Raw genomic sequence first — 20624 nt, forward strand, 5'->3', positions numbered from 1 at the left:
GAAATTCAAATCTGGCGTATATTTTTGCATAGGAGTGACCGGGATTTATGTTCAGCCATATTCCAATATGGCTGCCATGATAACACTAGGCAACAAAATTTCACCTTTTTTCTGTAACTTTCATGAAAACAGCTAAACTTTCGGGTGTGCTAATAACGAAAATGGCAATGAAAATGCAAGATTAGCTCTCGTTTTGAAGTTATGATAACTTTACTTTATTGCCTATATAAGCTTATGCATGTATTTACCTTGTTGTTATCCCTCGGAGAAAGGTCACTGAAGGCGCAACCGCCTTGCCTGGCTTTTGTAGTTTTCTGCTAGCGTCCCTGATTAGTGCCCAGCAGTAATCGGCTAACATTGATGCACTTCATTTTCCTTGATATCTCATCTTTGGCGTGGGAGACCCGGGTTCGATTCCCGGCGGGAGCTCATGTGATTCGGATTCCACGTTAATCAGTAGGTCCACGTCTCATATAGCCTCGCTGCTGAAAGGGACGCAAAACTAAAATCAACTCAACTTGATATCTCATTTCCATGTTCGAAATTTGCTGGTGGAAGCGTTCCTCGTGCTCGTCGCTTACAGCACCACAGTTGTCAGGAAAGAAGTCCAAGTGGGAATCTAAGAAATGTGACTTTGAGGAGATGTTGCACCCCAATCTATCGTAGCAGTGCAGAAGATTTGCCCCAAGTTCCTTACAGTTTTCTGCCCTCTTATTTCCTAGAGAGTTGGTTGACACTTGAACAAAGGCAGGTGGAACAGGAACAGGCAGTCCGTCTGCGTGAGGCACTGGTCACATGGCCGACAATACGTTAGGATATGTCAAGGAAGACTTTTTCTTCTTGGATATACCATGTGTTAATGGAATTGTCATACAAAAGTAACAATCATCCACATGGTTTGATGGTTCTCGCCAGATCATGGGTATAGCAAAGCCCACGGATGATCTTTTACGATACATCCACGAATGAAGACGATGATTTTGTATGTATGCGTAAATGAAAATGTACATTTACATTAACATTAACATTAATTTTACAATCTTGTTGTATGTCGCATACATTTAAGAACTGTATAAAAATTGTGAGAAATGCCTGAACGTAATACGTAATACGTTTCGTTAAGTCCCTTATAGGCTTAGTAATAAAACAATACACCTGCTGATGCTAATGTGTTTTCACGATTTGTGAAAAAATGTGACGTGATAGAGAGAAACTGATTTTATTTTTGAAATCAGCATTAAAAATCCATTCGAAGTTACCTATTCATTTCAAAACATCGCTCAACTTTTGAAAAAATGTCGACCAGTGTTATTATTGCTAAGTTAGAGATAATTTGGTGACTCGTAGATGATTTATCTAAGATTAGGGATAAACTGGCCTCCGATAGAATCCTGCTACCAGGGCCGGATTTATCATTTTGGCGCCCCTAGGCCCAATAATTTTTTCCGCCCCCTAGTTTTAAAGTTATTTTCCTAAAAGCCTTTATTAAAAAATTATATCAGGCCTATATGTTAATTGCTTAAACACCACTCCACGATGCAATTTTATCATTGCAAGTTTTTTGAGGAATTTACTTGGTTCTGGGCTTAACAAAATACCGTTAATGTATTAACAAAAGATTGGTGAATAACTTTGGTTTTGTTCAATTTAGCCATTTGGGCAAATAAATAAAAAAAACTCTGTAATACATTATAAAATAGTTTTAATCTCAGAAGCACCGCTTACATGAAGTATTTTGATAACGTGACACAAAAACTGTGTTTTAAAGTAAAACTAGATATTTTGTATGTACAAATAGTAAATTGTACTAGTATAAAAAATGACATTTCTGAGATCAATGTTGTAACGAAGTTGATGCATAATGTTGAAAACTAGTTTAACTTTACCAACAATTATTTGTTCCAATGAACTTCAAAATCACAATGCTTTATTAGCCTAATTTTTTTTAAAAAATCAATTCAAAAAATACGTTAAGTTATGGCTATTTATTTTTATTTCTAGATATTTTTTTTCTCTCGGCCGTGCGCTCCTTGGGAGCTTGCGCCCATAGGCCCGGGCCTATTGGGAAATCCGGCCCTGCCTGCTACACAAGAGGTATAAATATTTCTTATTGTTTTTCTATCATTATGATCCCAATGAAACCTAGAAGCTATATTTTATGTATTATGTTGTATTTAAAATAAGTTTAGTTGCTACTCTCAGAGGACGAGATTGTCAACTGGTTAAGATAAAGTAATCGGAAGAAGGGAAAGTTTGGGGATTTTTTTAAAACAAAATCACTCCATTACTTCCCCAATGTGTAGTAGGCTGGTAAGGTTTGTAAGCGTAGTCCTTTTTTATTCATATGAAGTAAAAATAACATAAATAATGCAAACACTACGTGAATTATAGCTATTAAAGTGAAAACCAATTATTACCTTTAGAAACCACTATTTAGCATTCATTTTCCAATATGGTGGCCAAACCCGTCACCGGATATTTCAAGACTTTTAATGTGTTGTTATATACACCTTTTCCAATGTATGTTCAAAATTTCAGCTCGTTATGATTTTTTCTGGGTTAATGTATGGCAAAACTTATCTCAAGAAGGTAAATTTTAGAGATTTTAAAAAAGATATCCCTCCGTTACTTCCCACATGTACAGTAAATTGGCAAGTGTGATGCATGGTCTGTAAGCCTAATCCTTTGTTATTCGAATGAAGAAAAAAAATAATATCAATAGTGCAGATACAACGTGAGTTATAGCTATTAAAGGGAGAACCAGTTATTACCTTTTAAAAACACGGTTTGGCGGCCATTTTTCAACATCACGACCAAACCCGCCTCCGAATAATTCAGGACTTTTAGTACATTGTTATACACATACCTTTCCCAAGGTATGTATAAAATTTTAGCTTGTTATGATTTTTTCTGGGTTAATATATAGGAAAACTAATATCAAGAAGGGAAATTTTTGGGATTTTTAAAAAAATATCCCTCTGTTACTTCCCACATGTACAGTAAATTGGCAAGTGTGGTGCATGGTCTGAAAGCCTAGTCCTTTGTTATTCGAATGAAGTAAAAACAATATCAACAGTGTAGATAGAACGTGAGTTATAGCTATTAAAGTGAGAACCAGCTATTATTTTTAAAAACACGGTTTGGCGGCCATTTCCCAATATGGAGGCCCAACCTGTCACCAGATTTTTCAGGACTGTTAGTATGTCGATATGATGTTCCCAAAGATAGTGCAAAATTTCAGCTTCTTATGATTTTTTTTCGAGTTAATGTATATATTGACTGGATTAAATGTCAACAGAATTAATACATGTTTTGATCTGTATGCAAGATATTTTGGAGCGTCTGTTGAGAACTTTCAATCACCGGTAATCACAAAATGTTTCGAATCGTTAATTTTCAGTAATTTGGTCAGATTTGGTTGCACGTCGCTTAGGAACGTTGAGAAGCTTAAATTATTCGATGTTTGCTTTGTTATTCGATGTTTTGTAAGAGTTGTAGCTCATATTTTGTTACCAAATTAACTCGTCATTATACATATTATACGGATATGCTTTCAGATTTGTCGTGGTTGAGTTCTATTCTATTGCTGATCGTTCGTAAATAACGAACATGAAATAATAAAGAATTTCTAACATTCAATTTTTGCCATGACAAAAGCAAACCCTACGAACCAATGTGTCAATTCCATATGATTAATTCAATTTGTGATTCGAAGATAATCTGTACCTTTAATTTAATTGTGAAAAGGGACATTTCACTACTAATGGGAGAGCTGCATCGTATGTTGTTATTGAGAAGACTCCCCTTCTTCACGGTCTCATACTTCAACTCTTAAATTTAAATCTTGATATTCTGCGAATCCACTTATGTTGTATGTAATTTGACAAATTGTTTAACTTTACCTTGAATGATGAACACACATTCTTTACAAAGTTCACTTTAAGAGAAAGCTAAATGCTGTGGATGGTATCAACAGTTTGTAATTATGTCCGATCAGTTCTGCTCGTAGAATTGCTGCATCCTAATATGCCAGGGAATATTAAAATATTGTACTGAAATTGGCATTTGGAGTCTGAAGCTAGAAATTCTTAAATCATTACTCACATTACTTACATGATATTATTTTGTATATGTGGTGGTAGCTTCATAGGGTTTTAAAGTGAAATATGTTGAAAACATGAACATTACGTTTGTGTTAATGATAAAACGAAAGAACAGATTTGAAATTTTAGTTCCTTTTATTCTTAATCTTGATTCGTGGCGGCAGATGACAGCACACACCTAGTTTGAAAAATGGTGTAATGACTTAGCACTTTTCACATGGTCTCCTAGATCATCCGATCTAACAGCTTGGATTTTCTCCTTCGGATGCATGTCAACCACCACCAACAATTTTGGGCAAGCTCCAGGATCGCATTGTAGCTGCACTTACGACCATTAGTAGGGATACGCTACAGTGCAACTGGGGCGAAGTGGACTAGCCCATAGATGAGTGTCGTCTGATGAAAGAAAGGCACATTAAACATTTGTAACAGTACATTTAAAACTTGGACAGTTTGTGTATATTTTCATGAACCGTTCATTATTGTATGTGTTCTGCATTTTTAATACAGTTCTTTCAAGGCCGATGAACAATTTATTATCACCCTTTATTTATATCTTTCGGCTCTTATATATATATATATATATATACATATCAACGCTTCTGAAGGAAAAAAGGAAAGTTGTTGGTTCATATAGGGTCACTTGCATTGATTAATTTAACATGTCTTTTCACCATTAAGGGTATAAAAGACAGAGGGTACTATTTAAAGTAGAAACCAAACCACTAATCGTAGTCAGGGTAACTGTTCTATCGCGATCATCCGCTCAGAAGGTCGATCACCCGGGATACCCTTAGACTCGCTGTTGCTAAATAATAATAATAATAATAATAATAATAATAATAATAATAATAATAATAATAATAATAATAATAATAATAATAATAATAATAATAATAATAATATAACAATAATAAATACTTGGTATTGTTCCATACGTATTTCACACGCTTTCCAAACTCACCTGCTAGGAAGCCCAGGGAGAAATAATCACATTAAGAAACATTGTTCAATGATTTTCACACTGAAGAGGAAACTCCAGAACTTCCTAAAAGTATAATTATGATTACAGTAATGATGAAAATAAGAATCTGCATGAAATACATGAAAGGAGTCAACTTATATCTATCTTCACACTTAAGAATCGCTTCTTTACACAATTTAAGACAGACATCAGAAGGAATGAACATATCGCATTTTACCGAAAAAATAATGTATAGCTAGAGAATCATGACGTGCTATAGTGGGTAGAATGGTATTGGTATTACGTAAATACAATTTGGAGAACTATGACCCACACGCTACTTTCCGTAAACAGGGATATTAGAAAAAGTAACAGACCACTATTTTGTAATTAAAGTTCCTTCTCACTATATGCATTGATTTTTTGCTCATCCTAATCTTTGTTACCTAAACACCTATGGACAAACCTGAATACGTAACTTACTCAACTTAAATACTTAATACAACGATTATCGAGCCTTCAGTCAGTGACTTCAGTCATTTACCATTCAGAGGGTTTGGTACACAGTTTGAAACGACACGCACATCTATTTAACGAAGCAGAGACAAAATTCTGCAGCGAAGTGAAGAAATTGAACACATGACAAGCCTTCTATCAAATATTTTATATTTAACCGTTGTTGCGGTTAGAAATAAATATGGCATTTCATATTGAAATGATGATAAATCTTAAGAATTTGAGATTACTAGTATGATAACTCTGTATGATGTTCAATAAATATAGAATTTTTCTTCTTGTTATATTCTATAAAAAGAGAAAAACACACAACGGAAGGTACAGCTTGTAACCGTCATTGAAAGAACAATGGAAGTCCCAGTGAAAGTTAACAAGCCACAAAATTATCTAACTACCAAAGGTCAGTGCTAAATATTGTTTCCAAAGTATGCGTATATTTATTGAAATTTCTCCACGTAGGCGTTCAGTCATTGAAACATTATAGTTAAAGAATGACCGCATGCTTGTAGGCATGCTGCTTTGTGATATTCTCCAAGTGATATTACCAACGTTGTGTGATCATCATATTAAGTGCTTCAAACCGGTATGTCATCATTACTGTTTCTATATACTACACTGTACTATAACACTACTTCTGTTCCTATATTATTTCCTCGAAATTAGTTTCTTTAGTAGTTTCTAATTGTTATTATTGTGGATCTTCACATTTAATGATTTCGTAAGTAACTAATATATGGCCCACTTATTAGTGTTGTTTATATTCACAATGAGATTACTTCTTAGACAGCATTATGAGTTGATTATTATTAGTGTTGTATCATCAGTAAAATTGTGAAAATTCGTCGTCGTGATATGTGAACAATACCGGTATCAATAATGATTATAATCTACTGTTAAATTCCAATTATCCGGACGGGTGAGTTCTGGTTATGCTGAAATCCTGATAATAGGGGCAATCATAAAATAATAATAATAATAATAATAATAATAATAATAATAATAATAATAATAATAATAATAATAATAATAATAATAATAATAATAATAAATCTTACAAAGTGAGAATAGAGAAATAAAGTATTTCTGAAATTAATAAAATACCAACTTAGAACTACCCAAATATACATAGACTTTGAAAATCCCAATTAAGCATAAAATTTAACGTTGGTTTTAAGAACAATTTCAAGGAAATTACATTTTTACAAACGAATCTATACAGTTTACATTCAAAAATTAGTATTCTCTTAATTCAACTATTTATTTTATTTTCTGACATCGATCTGAATGATGAGTTTGGATAATTGAAGTCATATTATTGTATTTCGTTCATAAGAAAACTTAAACCTTCGCTATAAATATTTGCATGTGTATGCTTGAGATTAGTAATGTGTTTCTGAGTAATAATAAAGCTAAATAAGATTTCAGAAAATTGGAAATTGAACCTTCAGTTACAATGAAACTTTTCAGTGTCCAATACTGTATTTAGCAAGTATTCATTGTGCAAATTAACAAAATGCTTGAATTTTCTCGAGTTGATGCATAACGATTATGAATTTTTTCTTATTGTACACCATATGCTGGCTGTTTCAGGTAAAAGATCCAGTTTTTATGAATCACAAACAGTTCGAGATAAGGGAATGAAACAAAGCTGAGATAGGAAAATGTAAGAGGACGCATCGAATGGAGCTTTCTGCTTGCCCCACAAGCCCTCCTATCAAGTGCGCTAGGAGGTCACTCGAAAATTTTTAATGGAAAAGCATGTTATCTGATACAGCATTGGGAAAATGACAAACAAACAACTTTTGCAGGAAAAAGTTTTCCGTGTGAGGCATCGGCATCTAGTCCTATTTCTCTTTTTGATTCATCCTTTTATCTCCAGCCGTATTTGATTTATAAGCATTGAACAATTTATCTGATATTCCCGTATAGAGTGAGGCAGTTCGTACACGGTTTTAAACACGGCTCGTATTGCACAAAGAGTCTTTTTTTAAGCATATCGATTCACATGTGCCAAATAATTGCTAATATTTCGAAGTTCCAATGTATAGGTCAATAGCAATTTATTTAAATATGATAAAAGTTGTAATTTTGAATCCAGTAATCGGTATACTCACAAGAAAATTTTAATTCAGAATATTTTGTGTTTTATGCCTCCATTACTCTAAATATAGCATTGAAAATGTGATTCAAAAATAAGTTTAATATATAGGACAGAACATATTCACCCCTTCTAAAATTGAGGAACATGAATTTTGTCAGAATTTTAAGTCTTACGATTACTAGATTTTCAATGTTCTATTAAAAAGTGAGACTTTCAACTTCCGGTAACAGACCAAAATTAGACGATTCAGAAAAGTCTTTTCAGAAACGAAATGCCGTGGATTTAGTTTCAGATTTAGGATGTCTGCAAGAAAATAAAGAAACCTTTGTTTTAAAACATTTTCCACAATGTTTTCCTTGCTCTTAAAATAACATAAAATTAGTTTTCTTTAATATAAAAAATAAAACTACTCCTTTCTCAATTACGACACCATTTCAAGGGTAAAGGGAACACCTAAAAATATTTGAAATAAAAGTGTCTTATTTCCTTGTACACTTCTGAATAAATTCGAATCTGAATAAAAGACACTAAATTATTTTTGAAAAATCGACTCCAGGTCTCAATAAACCATTTCCACTTAGTTGCGGAAGTTGAGAAAATTTACTATTTAATAACGTGTTCAGGACTTAGTTACCATAACATTTAATATTTTACCAAAATTTTCAATCTTCAACTTTAGAGATGTCAACGAGTGGTCCTATGCTGATATTTTCATTATATTTTTCATCATTTTAAGGACAAATAAGGTATACCAGTATAAAACGAAATGTTTAAACTATATATATATATATATATATATATATATATATATATATATATATGGGTACATTCCACCCATGGATAAAAAATTCCTACTTTATAAGTATAAAAGTATATTTTTGTTGTTGTTGTTTTGTTTAAACTTTTCGTAATCGAGTATATATAGGCCTATATGTAATCGAGTTCCAGCATAGACAGATCTTTCTTTGCTCGGATTCGGAACTTTAAAATTTGTAACTTTGTGTTTCTGTTTGAAGAGTGTAAATCATGAAGCAACGGCCGCGCTCTAATGGAGTTACAAATTATAAAATTACAAATTGAAATCATAGTAATTTGAAACTTCAGAATACTACTTAGTTTTCACCAAAATGTTTTGAACAACAAGCAACGTATTATAAAAAATAAAATCTACCTGTCGCCCTACTGGGTTTAATTCCATTTAAAAACTGCACACTGATAGAGGATAAAGATTTACTTAGATTCAGAAGATTGAAGGCAATCGGGTATATTATGGTACGGATGGTCAGGACTTCTTAATTGAAAAACTGGGACATTTTCAATTAGATGAACGTAGACAGTATCCTAACTATAATGTCGTATAATAGTACGAGGAGGCAAGGCAAGATCCTTCATATATATATATATATATATATATATATATATATATATATATATATATATATATATATATATATATATCGGGTGTTGCAAAATAAGTGTTACAACTCTTGGGAGGTGACTCCTGTCACTGAGACAAGAAAAAAAGTTCTCTTCAATTTTCTGCTATCGGACATAGTTTCAGATCTACAAGGTGCCGAAAGCGTGGGAAAATGACTTTCGGACGCCAATAGTTCGGAAACTATCCAACATAAAGAGGGCGGGTAAAAAATTCACTGAAGAAGTCATACCTGCTCTATTAAATTTTGCATGTTTCACAATCCTACCGCGCACGCGCAGGGGATTCCCCAAAGGAACGTAGGGAGTCCCGGATAATCTGCCAAATGAAACTTGGTTAAATGGATATGAATTGATAGGCTTTCTACCAGGTAACAATAATTCGTTTGTCTTAAGTCGTTATCTGGAACGAATACAAAATGGCGGACACCTTTATGCCCGTTGTGTGTGGTTGCATAATCGCCAGGAACGGATGCTGGCCAACAGTGACGTTCTGAGTATTAATTGTAGCGAATTTGTGCTCAAATGCTCTAGAAAGACATCTGGAGTGTCAGTAGAGCATAAGAGATGAAGCAGGGTGATTCACATGTGTGGAAACACTTAACGAAAAATGCCAAGAAATGCACTCATACTCAATAAACGTGAGTTCAAAGCGTCGGAAATGTAAGGATTAGCGTCAAGAACATGAAAACCATTGCCAATTCACCAATAATATCCCCTCAAACCAATGCAATATTATCTGCGCGGTTGCATACCAATAAGGATACAACAACTGAGGCCAAGTTCAAATTGTGCAATGGACTCACAAAGAAACTAGATAAACTAAAGGAATGTCACTAGTGGGATCGCATGATCGATATTGAAATGTGGCCAATGTGTGTGTTGATATCAACATGTAGCTAATGGACAAATGTCAACATGTCGCACTACTGCTGGGACACCATCTCACGTGCGAAAACTAGGAAAATAACGTTGTACATTCTGCTATTACATCTGGTGCACCTTTTGGTAGAACGTAACTAGAACACGATTGTATCAATGTCCCTCTTTGTTTGGGACATTGTCCCACAGTCGACACATATGGAAAGAAATCTCATAATGCATGGTTCAAATTCTGATAGAGCGTGAAAATAACAAACTTGTATCATGTCCCACGTCTTCTGAGACATATGACGTACTCGAAATATAGGAAAACACCTCCAGATATTCGTCTTACACACAGTGCACATCCCAAGACAAAGACGAAAATGAACCGATTTGGCACATTTAACACTACAGCTGGAACACCATAGATATGGAAAATAAAACGACATGAGAAATAAAAAGAAACGTCTTAAAGCTCTGATTGTTTACAACTGTGCAGTAGAAGTAACAAAATGAAACACACAAGTATGTCGGGAGGCTGTACAAGAGGGCTTGCCAAAGTGGGTACTCTTCAAAGAAATGAATACAGAGAAATTGAGGCTCCTTCGAACCTCAGGGCTAGAGCGCTCGCTTTTGCTCGCGTGGTCGCAGTTTCCAATCCTACTGGGAGCCCACGGCCTCAGATTCAAGACCCGAGTAGTTATTTTCCTATTTTTCGCACGTGGGACGATGTCCCGGCAGTAGTGCGACATGTTGGCATTTGTCCATTAGCTACATGTTGATATCAACACACACATTGGCCACATTTCAATATCGATCATGCGATCCCACTAGTGACATTCCTTTAGTTTACCCAGTTTCTTTGTGAGTCCATTGCACAATTTGAACTTGGCATCATCCTTATTGGTATGCAGCCATGCACATCATATTGCATCGGTTTGAGGGAATATTATTGGTGAATTGGCAATGGTTTTCATGTTCTTGACGCTAATCCTTACATTTCCGACGCTTTGAACTCACGTTTATTGAGTATGAGTGCATTTCTTGGCATTTTTCGTTAAGTGTTTCCACACATGTGAATCACCCTGCTTCATCTCTTATGCTCTACCGGCACTCCAGATGTCTTTCTAGAGCATTTGAGTACAAATTCGCTACAATTAATACTCAGAACGTCACTGTTGGCCAGCATCCGTTCCTGGCGATTATGCAACCACACACAACGGGCATAAAGGTGTCCGCCATTTTGTATTCGTTCCAGATAACGACTTAAGACAAACGAATTATTGTTACCTGGTAGAAAGCCTATCAATTCATATCCATTTAACCAAGTTTCATTTGGCAGATTATCCGGGACTCCCTACGTTCCTTTGGGGAATCCCCTGCGCGTGCGCGGTAGGATTGTGAAACATGCAAAATTTAATAGAGCAGGTATGACTTCTTCAGTGAATTTTTTACCCGCCCTCTTTATGTTGGATAGTTTCCGAACTATTGGCGTCCGAAAGTCATTTTCCCACGCTTTCGGCACCTTGTAGATCTGAAACTATGTCCGATAGCAGAAAATTGAAGAGAACTTTTTTTCTTGTCTCAGTGACAGGAGTCACCTCCCAAGAGTTGTAACACTTATTTTGCAACACCCGATATATATATATATATATATATATATATATATATATATATATATATATATATATATATATATATATATATATATATATATATATATATATATATATATATATATATAGGGTGATTCAATAAGAACTAACCAGGCCTATATCGCAGCTAATACTGCACGTAGAGCCTTCAAACAAAAAATTGCATTACCAAATCGTATGTGTAGAATGTAATAAAAATAGTAGCGAGACCGGTGGCGTCTCGTGAATACCTCCAATGGGGGGCAACTTCAAAATTTGAAATGAAAAGTGGTATAACTGTTGAAATCGTTCGAAAGGACATTAAATGTCATGCAACTTTTATAGGACAAAATTGGTCATTTCCTTTCCCATTTAGCCGCTAGAGGCGTTGTTGCAGACTTGTATCTGACTACCCGTAGGAGGACTTTATCTCAGCTAATAATGCACATAGAGCCGTTAAACAAACAATTGAACTACCAAATCGTATGTGTAAAATGCAATACAAATAGTAGCGACACCAGTGGCGTATCGTGAATATCTCCAACGGGGTCATCTGCAAAATTTGACATGCAAACAGGGGTTGGTTGTGCCTCCATTGAAACAAGCGCACAATGGGAGAAACGTCGATAGGAAAGTCGTTGGCATATTTCTTCCTCTGTGGAAGAAACACGGTCGCATTTCTAGGTGAAAGTCAGATGGTGCGAGGATGTCCGCAGTCAAACAAGGTGAATGCCGGGAGGGTACGTGCAAACCATGCCCTGGCAAACAACCGCCGACGCCTTTGCAGGATTAACTCGGGGCCTAAGCCAAGGGTAGCCCAGACCCACAATGACGTGGACGCGCGATGTATCTTGAGTGCGTACGTACAATATGAAATATCTCCCAAATCCGGGAGCATGTGTTGTGGGCTTGTTTGTCGTTGTTTCGAACAGCACACTCATTTATCGTTGCCAGTGATTGTGTGGTGGTACCCTTGTACATCCAGTAGCTAACACGTACATAACCTTCTCAAGACATAGTCTATGCGGCCTCGAACAGGCGATTGCTGCTATGTCAGACAGAGGGCAGAATGAGCGATGCTGTAGAGAAAACAGGTAACACAAGCGTGTAGAGTCTGAGAGTGATTAACCTCTGCAGTGAGTTAAAGTTGTCTGTGTACTGGGCAAGGTGTCGTGCATTGAGTTCTACTACCCCTGTGCATTACAAGCTCGTGACGGGACGGATACGAAACTTCCACAAGCAGTGAAACCTCTTTGATTGTGTTGATGTTTGAGTGATTGTAGTAGGAAGTGTCGGTAGTAAATAACATTCATGCGGAGTACGAATTTGGAGGTATTCCAAATGCTCATGATTTTAGAGGAATGCCGGGAAAATTATAGGGCTGCAGCTCGGTTATACGCTGAACGTAATCCACAGCGACAAGCTATTTCCCACAATCTGCTGCGGGGATTAGCAGCACGATTGCGGCAGACAGGTAACATGCGTGGACGCTATGGTGTCCGGAGAAGAGTCGTATAAAATGAAGACGTTACCATTGATGTACTTGCCGCTATTGCAGTAAATCATCATGTATCTTCGCGGCAGATCTCACGAGATCGTAGTGTCAGTCAAGGTAGTGTCCTGCGTATTCTGTTTGAAATCACATTTTCACCCGTACCACCCCTCTCTGCATCAAGAACTAAGTGGTGCGGACCGTAATTTACGGCTTCTGTTCTGCAATTGGGTGGTCAATCGCGTGAGAGAACATCCGAATTTCAATCACTTCATTTTATGGACTGATGAAGCGACATTCTGCAGTGATGGCAATGTGAATCTCCACAATGCACATTACTGGGCAGAGGAGAACCCTCACTGGATGAGAGAAGTCAATCGGCAACACCGATGGCGCATTAATGTGTGGGGTGGCATTGTAGGGACTCAGGTCATTGGGCCATGTTTTTTTGTTGCTCATTCAACAGGTGCAAGGTTTCGTGATTTCTTGCGACACCATCCACTATCACTATTGGAAAACGTACCGCTCCATATACGTCAGACGCTGTGGTTTCAATTATATGGCTGTCCAGCCCACAATGCTACCATGTGTAGGGAAGAGCCAAATGTTCTATTTCCGCAACGCTGGATCGAAAGAGGTTCCAATCCACAGTTTCCTCCGCGATCGCCCGACTTTACTTGTATGGGCTATTTTTTCTGGGGTCAAATTAAGGATCTTGTGTTTGTCAACCGACCAACTACAATTCGCAACATGCAAGACCGCATTACAACCGCATTCCGGACCATCAACGTGGCCGAGTTGGAAGCTGTTGCTCATAATTACGTACAGCGAATAAATCGCTGTATTGCTGTTCGGGGACATCACTTTGAACATTTGTGAAAGCCAGGGGGCGTCGACTACACTCCGCAGAAGGTAAGCTGATTCTTTAGCTCTTTATTCATCTTTCTCCAATGGCTTGATTCCAACGCCTCAGCTTTCTGTCCCCATGTTTTGTTCCATGCTTTGGCAACAGCACATTCGGTTCGTCTTTCTTCATGGCAACCAATAGTTTCTTCTTCCGTTTTGTTATAGCATCGTACATTGTCCCTCACCATAGTTCTTCCCATCGACTGTGCTTCTGTCGAAGCCATACGGAAACCACTCTCTTCAAATATTGCGTATGTCACTGGTTCCCTATTTAGAGCTTCATTCAACAGCAGCAAATGTACCTCTGCTTACTGTTACAGTATGTATCCTCCCCTCGTCGTGGTCTCTTGCTGACGCCATTGTTGTCGCCACTTCACAGTGTGATTCCGCGTATGTACAATTGTACGTCCCGTTCGTTTCAGATCAGTATTTACTCTTCCCTTTGGTTCCGCATGCAGAAACCCTCGCATCATCTGACTTTGACCTCGTAATGCGATCGTGTTTCTTCCACAGAGGAAGAAATATGCCAATGAGTTTCCTCTCGACGTTTCTCCCATTGTGCGCTTGTTTCAATGGAGGCACAACCAACCCTTGTTTAAATTTCAAATTTTGAAGTTCCCCCGTTGGAGATATTCACGATACGCCACTGGTGTCACTACTATGTTTATTGCATTCTAAACATACGATTTGGTAGTTCAATTGTTTGTTTGACGGCTCTATGTGCATTATTAGCTGAGATAAAGTCCTCCTACGGGTAGTCAGATACAAGTCTGTAACAACACCTCTAGCGGCTAAATGGGAAAGGATATGACAAAGTTTGTCCTCTAAAAGTAGCATGACATTTAATGTCCTTTCGAATGATTCCAACAGTTATACCACTTTCCATTTCAAATTTTGAAGTTGCTCCCCGTTGGAGGTATTCACGAGACGCCACTGGTCTCGCTGCTATTTTTATTACATTCTACACACACGATTTGGTAATGCAATTTTCTTGTTTGAAGGCTCTACGTGCAGTATTAGCTGCGATATAGGCCTGGTACGTTCTTATTGAATCACCCTATATATAGATATATATATATATATATATATATATATATATAGAGAGAGAGAGAGAGAGAGAGAGAGAGAGGATAAATAGGTACATCTCCTCTAGTCTAGTGTGTACCTGGCGGGAGCTCATGTGGTTCGGACTCCATGTTAATCAGTAGGTACCGTTTCACTAGCCTCGCTGCTAGAAAGGACGTTAAACTAAAATCAACTGAACTCAACTCAACTCTAGTGTGTACTTTAGCGCGCGTGCAGAAGGTTTCGGTTAGATCCCAAATAGAACATTGAACGTACTACAATGTTTAGATCGTTTATGCCTATAGCGTTTATATGTACTCTAGGCATTATCTAACCTAATGTTTAGATACAATAAATATTTATAAATAAAACACTTGCACCATTCATATGACTGTAAACTTCCTCCTTTTTATTACTTGTTGAAAAATGATTTTAAAAATGTTCATCTGCACTCTGATCTTTCGGCGCTGTACATTTTTAAATCATTTTATAGCTACTGTATATCCGTGTGTTAGCTATATATGCATTAAAGTATATTATATCACCCATGGTCCATATTGTGGAGCACAAATAGAAAAGCACTTAAGTGTATGCCTATATTTACTAAATAGTCATACATTATTGATACATTGATCATTTTTCTGCAATTATCTTAAAATCAGTCATTTAAAGAAGAAACAAATTAACAATTAACATTCATCTCTATTCAGTTCCAACCATGTTTCCCCATATGTTATCTTTCTAATAGGTGTGTGTGGACTTTCCGATTATCAGTTTTCCGATATGCATTATAAAATAAAGGTATAACGAAGAACAGAGAATAATGAATTTCAATTTAGTGAATTATAGACAGTAAATAACTACGTTATTAAATATGACCATGAATTTATATTTCATATTTCTTCATGGTTGTAGGATTCTTCTTGTATGATAGAAGAACAGAGCAACGCTTGGTTTCACTGCAGAGGAGAATTTACCGGAAACAAACCTCTTTGTTACCTTCCGTAAATCATGTCAAGAAGTTGCCAAATATCCTTGATTTTATTTTTTATATAATAAAATTGGGCTTGATATAAAGTGCACGCAAGAAAAACTATCAAATTAATAATATAAATTTCGGGATATATTGAAGAAAAATATTATCCATAGGAATCTTTACACTGAAAGGTTAGATTTGTAGGGTGCACTCAAATCATCAGTTGTGGGGGCGCGGTGGCTCAGTATTAGAGCGTTCACCTCCGGTGCTTGGGGTCCCTGGTTCGATCTCAGCTCGCGCCGTGTGGAGTTTGTGGTGGACAAACACCGTCTTGTGGGTTTTCTCGGGGTTCTCCCGTTTCCTCCCACTTTCTTCATTCCACCATTTCATTCATTTCTCATAATCACCGTCTCCTTTAGCCTCACCGGCATAACCGTGGGACGTAAAACTCAAAGATTTTCAAATCATCAGTTGAATTTTAAGGTAAAATGTCAGACATTTGCGAACGACAGATTTTCATCCCTAGTGCATAGGACATTTTCTCGAAAATTTATATAGTTTCCTGTAAATACGCTGAAAATATACGGTGATTATTAAGCGTTCTCCCTTACCTGTTCACAGAAAAAATCAACTTTTTTTGGAGAGGGGAGGTACATAAATCTATCAGACGAACAAGAATCTGACACTCTTGACCATCTTTTATTTTGTTCAAGTAAAAATTGAGTATATGGAGTCAAGTAAAAAATTGAGTATAATCTATATAACTAGCTAGCTAGCTCTATGGCCTATGGAACCCTGAGATTCAATGCTCTCCACTGACTTCTGTCCCTAGCCAACTGAATTCAGTTTCCACTTTGTATTCCTATTTCCGCGAGATGCATCTTAATATTTTCTCTTCCTAATCGTTGTTTTCCGATTGGTTTTCCAGTTAAGACTTTGAAAACGTTCCTACTTTCTTCTATTCTGGCTGCATGACCTGCCCACTTGAGCCTCTTTGATTTGATTACCCTAACAATGTTCGGTAAGTCTATATAGGAAGTCTTCATTTCCTTATAACTATCTCTACAAGTTGTCGTTGAATTTGTTTCCTCAGTGGCGGATCTAGCCCGGGGCCGAGGGGGCCTACCCCCCAGTTTTTTAAGTGACAAAAACAATTTAAGCTATCATTTACATATTTTTGAAAGTTTATAGTAATCTCATGATATGCCTATCATAGCCTGGGTTCTGGCTGGCCACCCAGTTTTTACGTACTAAATCCATCACTGTATTTCCTCTTCTAAAATTACTTCGTAACATGCCAATTTGCTTAAAGCCTTACTCCATCACCCATTATACACTTTCTTTTCCTCCGAAACATTCTCTGGGTTCATATTTTACACCATAGGACTCCACTTATTCCCAAATTCCAGGTTCTATATTCTGCCCACTTGCTCAAGTTCCCTTTTCAGGCAGTGACTTTTTCGATTTGGTTAATATTTTTTTAATGATTTTTAGGCATTTTGAGTCACATATCTTACTAACTCGATTAACATCCCATTACTCCTTTTTTTCCCAACAGTATCTGATTTACCATACGGAATTCTCTAGTCACAAGCATCATTACTTTATTCGTCAATTCATTTATTTTTTCTTAAATCCTTGATACCTGTTAGATTGTGCTTCATTCCATCATGCAAAAATTATTCATGTCTAGTATTCCTAAATCATCTAATCCTCCCAATTTGGGTTCACTATAATCATAAATTTGTTTTAGCCTTTTGTTGTATTGTCCGGATTCTGTTTTTTAGTCTCATGTTCTACTTCAACTCACCATTCACAATACTGAAAAAAGAAGTTTATGCTTCAACTCCATAAACACAGACATCAGAAGCTGGGGCTCTTTTACAATTATGACATCTGGAAGCTTCAGGTTCCCCAGTGTTCTATATACTTTCTAAAAATTTGAACTTGCCTTTACAATATCTCATTTATATAGCGGTTTATGAATTTGAAATAATTTAATTTCTTTCTCTAAAAATTCGAACAAATAATTAGCTTTATTGAAATCTAAGATCGCGATATCTCGTAGCTATGATTATCGACAAGTGGTACCGACAAATTGGTATAAGAATTTTTATTGACTTTAGTATAGACAAAAAAGTACTAAAACTTTGACCTTTTCCTTATCGTTATTTACTGAGCTGACCTAACAACGCTTCTTTCATAGGCCACTGTGGCGATTTGGGTCCCGAAACTCTTCCTAGGCTTTTTGAACAATTGGCAGGTGTTTCAGACTATCGAGAGAAAAGTTCTTATGCTTAGATTTTTTCTCTGATCGACATCGTTAGGTAGACTTACAATTTTAACTTTGCGACATGTCCTCAAATTTATGAGCCGAAATTAAGCATAGCTTCTCTATTGATAATATAACAATTAAAAACACTATATGTCAATAGCTCTTGCAATATTAACGTTGAATTTTCACTTAATTGACCGATTAAGTTACAATTCACTTGCTATGTTAAATTAGATCAGGAAATTTTCATTAGTTCTTTCAACTCTACGCTACTCCCCAACCCAATCATAGCACCATCTGTTGACCTTAACGTTTTTTTTTTTTCTTTTAACGTGTAAGCACAAGTTGCAACGACTTGATTTTTCAAGCTTGATCGCTTTATACGAAATATCTAAGAGCCCGAATCTTTTCTTGTTTAAAATATAATTTTCCGAGATTAACGGATATCTAACCATGCCAACTCTTTAGACAACTTTGCGACATTAACAACACTAGACACTCAATCTCAATTGTAAATAGTCCAATACACAATCTTACTTGCCCAGAATATAATTCAACAAATTGATTACAATTTAACTATTCACAGCTATATCATTAATTCATTGGATATACTTAAGTTAAATGCCCAAACCAATTCATTATATTAGGGAAGGAGCTATTTTTAAACAACATTCGAATAAACATAATTTGAGGAAGCAATTTATTTATTTATTGTTGCTAATATACGTATTTTCCTAATGTCTAGAATGTCGAGCACAATATCTAGGATTATAAAATGTTTAAAAAATCAAATATCTGATTAGTTTTAAACTACCCCAGGTGCACAAAAAAACTAAACAGATATTTTAATTCAGCTTTCAGTGTCTATAAGAATCACAATCAGAATGTTTTATTATGAAATTATAATTTTAAGAGCACTTTTTAAGTACACGGATTCTTTGGTTAGGGCCAATCTTCAGTTATGGTGTATATGTTATTTTTGCTCGAAAGCTTTGCTCAAATATGGCTTATGTGATTTAGTTCAAATTTCATAAATAAATATCTCACTAACAAGTTTACAATAAATTAACAGTTTCCAACGAATTGACACGTTTGATTAGTCACATATGACTAAAGGTTTTCTTTTTTCTTTTTCTTTATTAATTCGGTTTAATCTTATGTACAGTCAGTGGCGTATTTAGGGGGTGCTTCCGGGCTTAAGCCCTCCCCGAAATCTTACTTACTATAGTAAAGTATATGAAATATCTTGCAGAATTTTCACATTTTTATGCAAAGTCCCCTCCGAAATTTAGCAAAGCCCCTCCCGAAACAAAATCGTAAATACGCCACTATGTACAGTAAACTACATGCTACATCATTCAGTGTATGGGCAGCAAATTTTAAAATTTTAACGAGATTTTCCAAGTGATTCCGAATGTTCTTCTTACAAATATTGAAATATAAGACTACTTTATTAAATAATGAAAATCGAAAACTAGTATATTTTTCCTAAAGAAAATCTGTTTCGTTTATATTTCATTAATAACCCTATATTAAGTTAACTTCCTCAGTAAACTTAATAAAGAGTGATACAGTACAGTTGTTTCGCTGAACATAGTTCCAATTTACTTTATGTGTTCTATATAGTGGACTACTTCATTGATTCACATACCAAGTTTTAGGAGTGTACCAGCAAGGGAGATGGAATGCTATCCCCAAAATTCTGATGTAAAAAAGCTAAAAAGTACCTACTTTACCCTCCCCTGTCCGCCGTGTTACCCCTCACATTCCTAAAATGCATACCAGCGAAAAGCTTCGTCCTTCTGGAACATATTGACACCAAAATTATCTTCGTAGCTTAATCAGAGGCTGAGTTATTGAGGTTTAAATTGAATCACATTGAGAGTCGACCAGAATGTGACTATTTCACGTCAGGTAACTCAATGGCTGTAACTCTGTAACGATGCATTTCCCGACATAAGGCCATATGAACTTTTTTGCTTGTCTACCCATAAGGATTCCACCCCTGAAATTTTGCCATACCTTTTTGTTACACCCTGTAAACCACTGAACTATTTTCATCTATGCATCTATGCTATATGTACATTATGTGATCAAAAGTATCCGGACATCTGGCTGAAAATGACTTACAAGTTTGTGGCGCCCTCCATCGGTATTGCTGGAATTCAATATGGTGTTGGCCCACCCTTAGCCTTGATGGCAGCTTCCACTCTCACTGGCATACTTTCAATCGGGTGCTGGAAGGTTTCTTGGGGAATGGCAGCCAATTCGTTACGGAGTGCTGAACTGAGAAG

The 20624-nt window shown here is 36.2% G+C and overlaps 1 pseudogene across 4 annotated transcripts in view; it reads left to right on the forward strand.

The window, feature by feature from the left end:
- LOC145664524 (protein yellow pseudogene) overlaps window positions 1-20624 on the forward strand; it is a 199814-nt pseudogene that overhangs the window by 171423 nt on the left and 7767 nt on the right. Inside the window, exon 1 of one of the 4 annotated variants that reach the window (XR_014127457.1) lies at window positions 2008-2094. The exons of 2 other annotated variants lie outside the window; for them this stretch is intronic. The product of XR_014127457.1 is annotated as a protein yellow pseudogene, transcript variant X4 (transcript). Of the gene's footprint in view, window positions 1-2007; window positions 2095-6044; window positions 6167-20624 lie in introns of those variants that run through there. One more of the 4 variants, XR_014127454.1, reaches the window with a different exon arrangement.

This window comes from Thermobia domestica, chromosome 11 (assembly GCF_964235325.1).
Source record: "Thermobia domestica chromosome 11, izTheDome1.hap1.1, whole genome shotgun sequence".
NCBI classification, from domain to species: Eukaryota; Metazoa; Arthropoda; class Insecta; order Zygentoma; family Lepismatidae; genus Thermobia; species Thermobia domestica.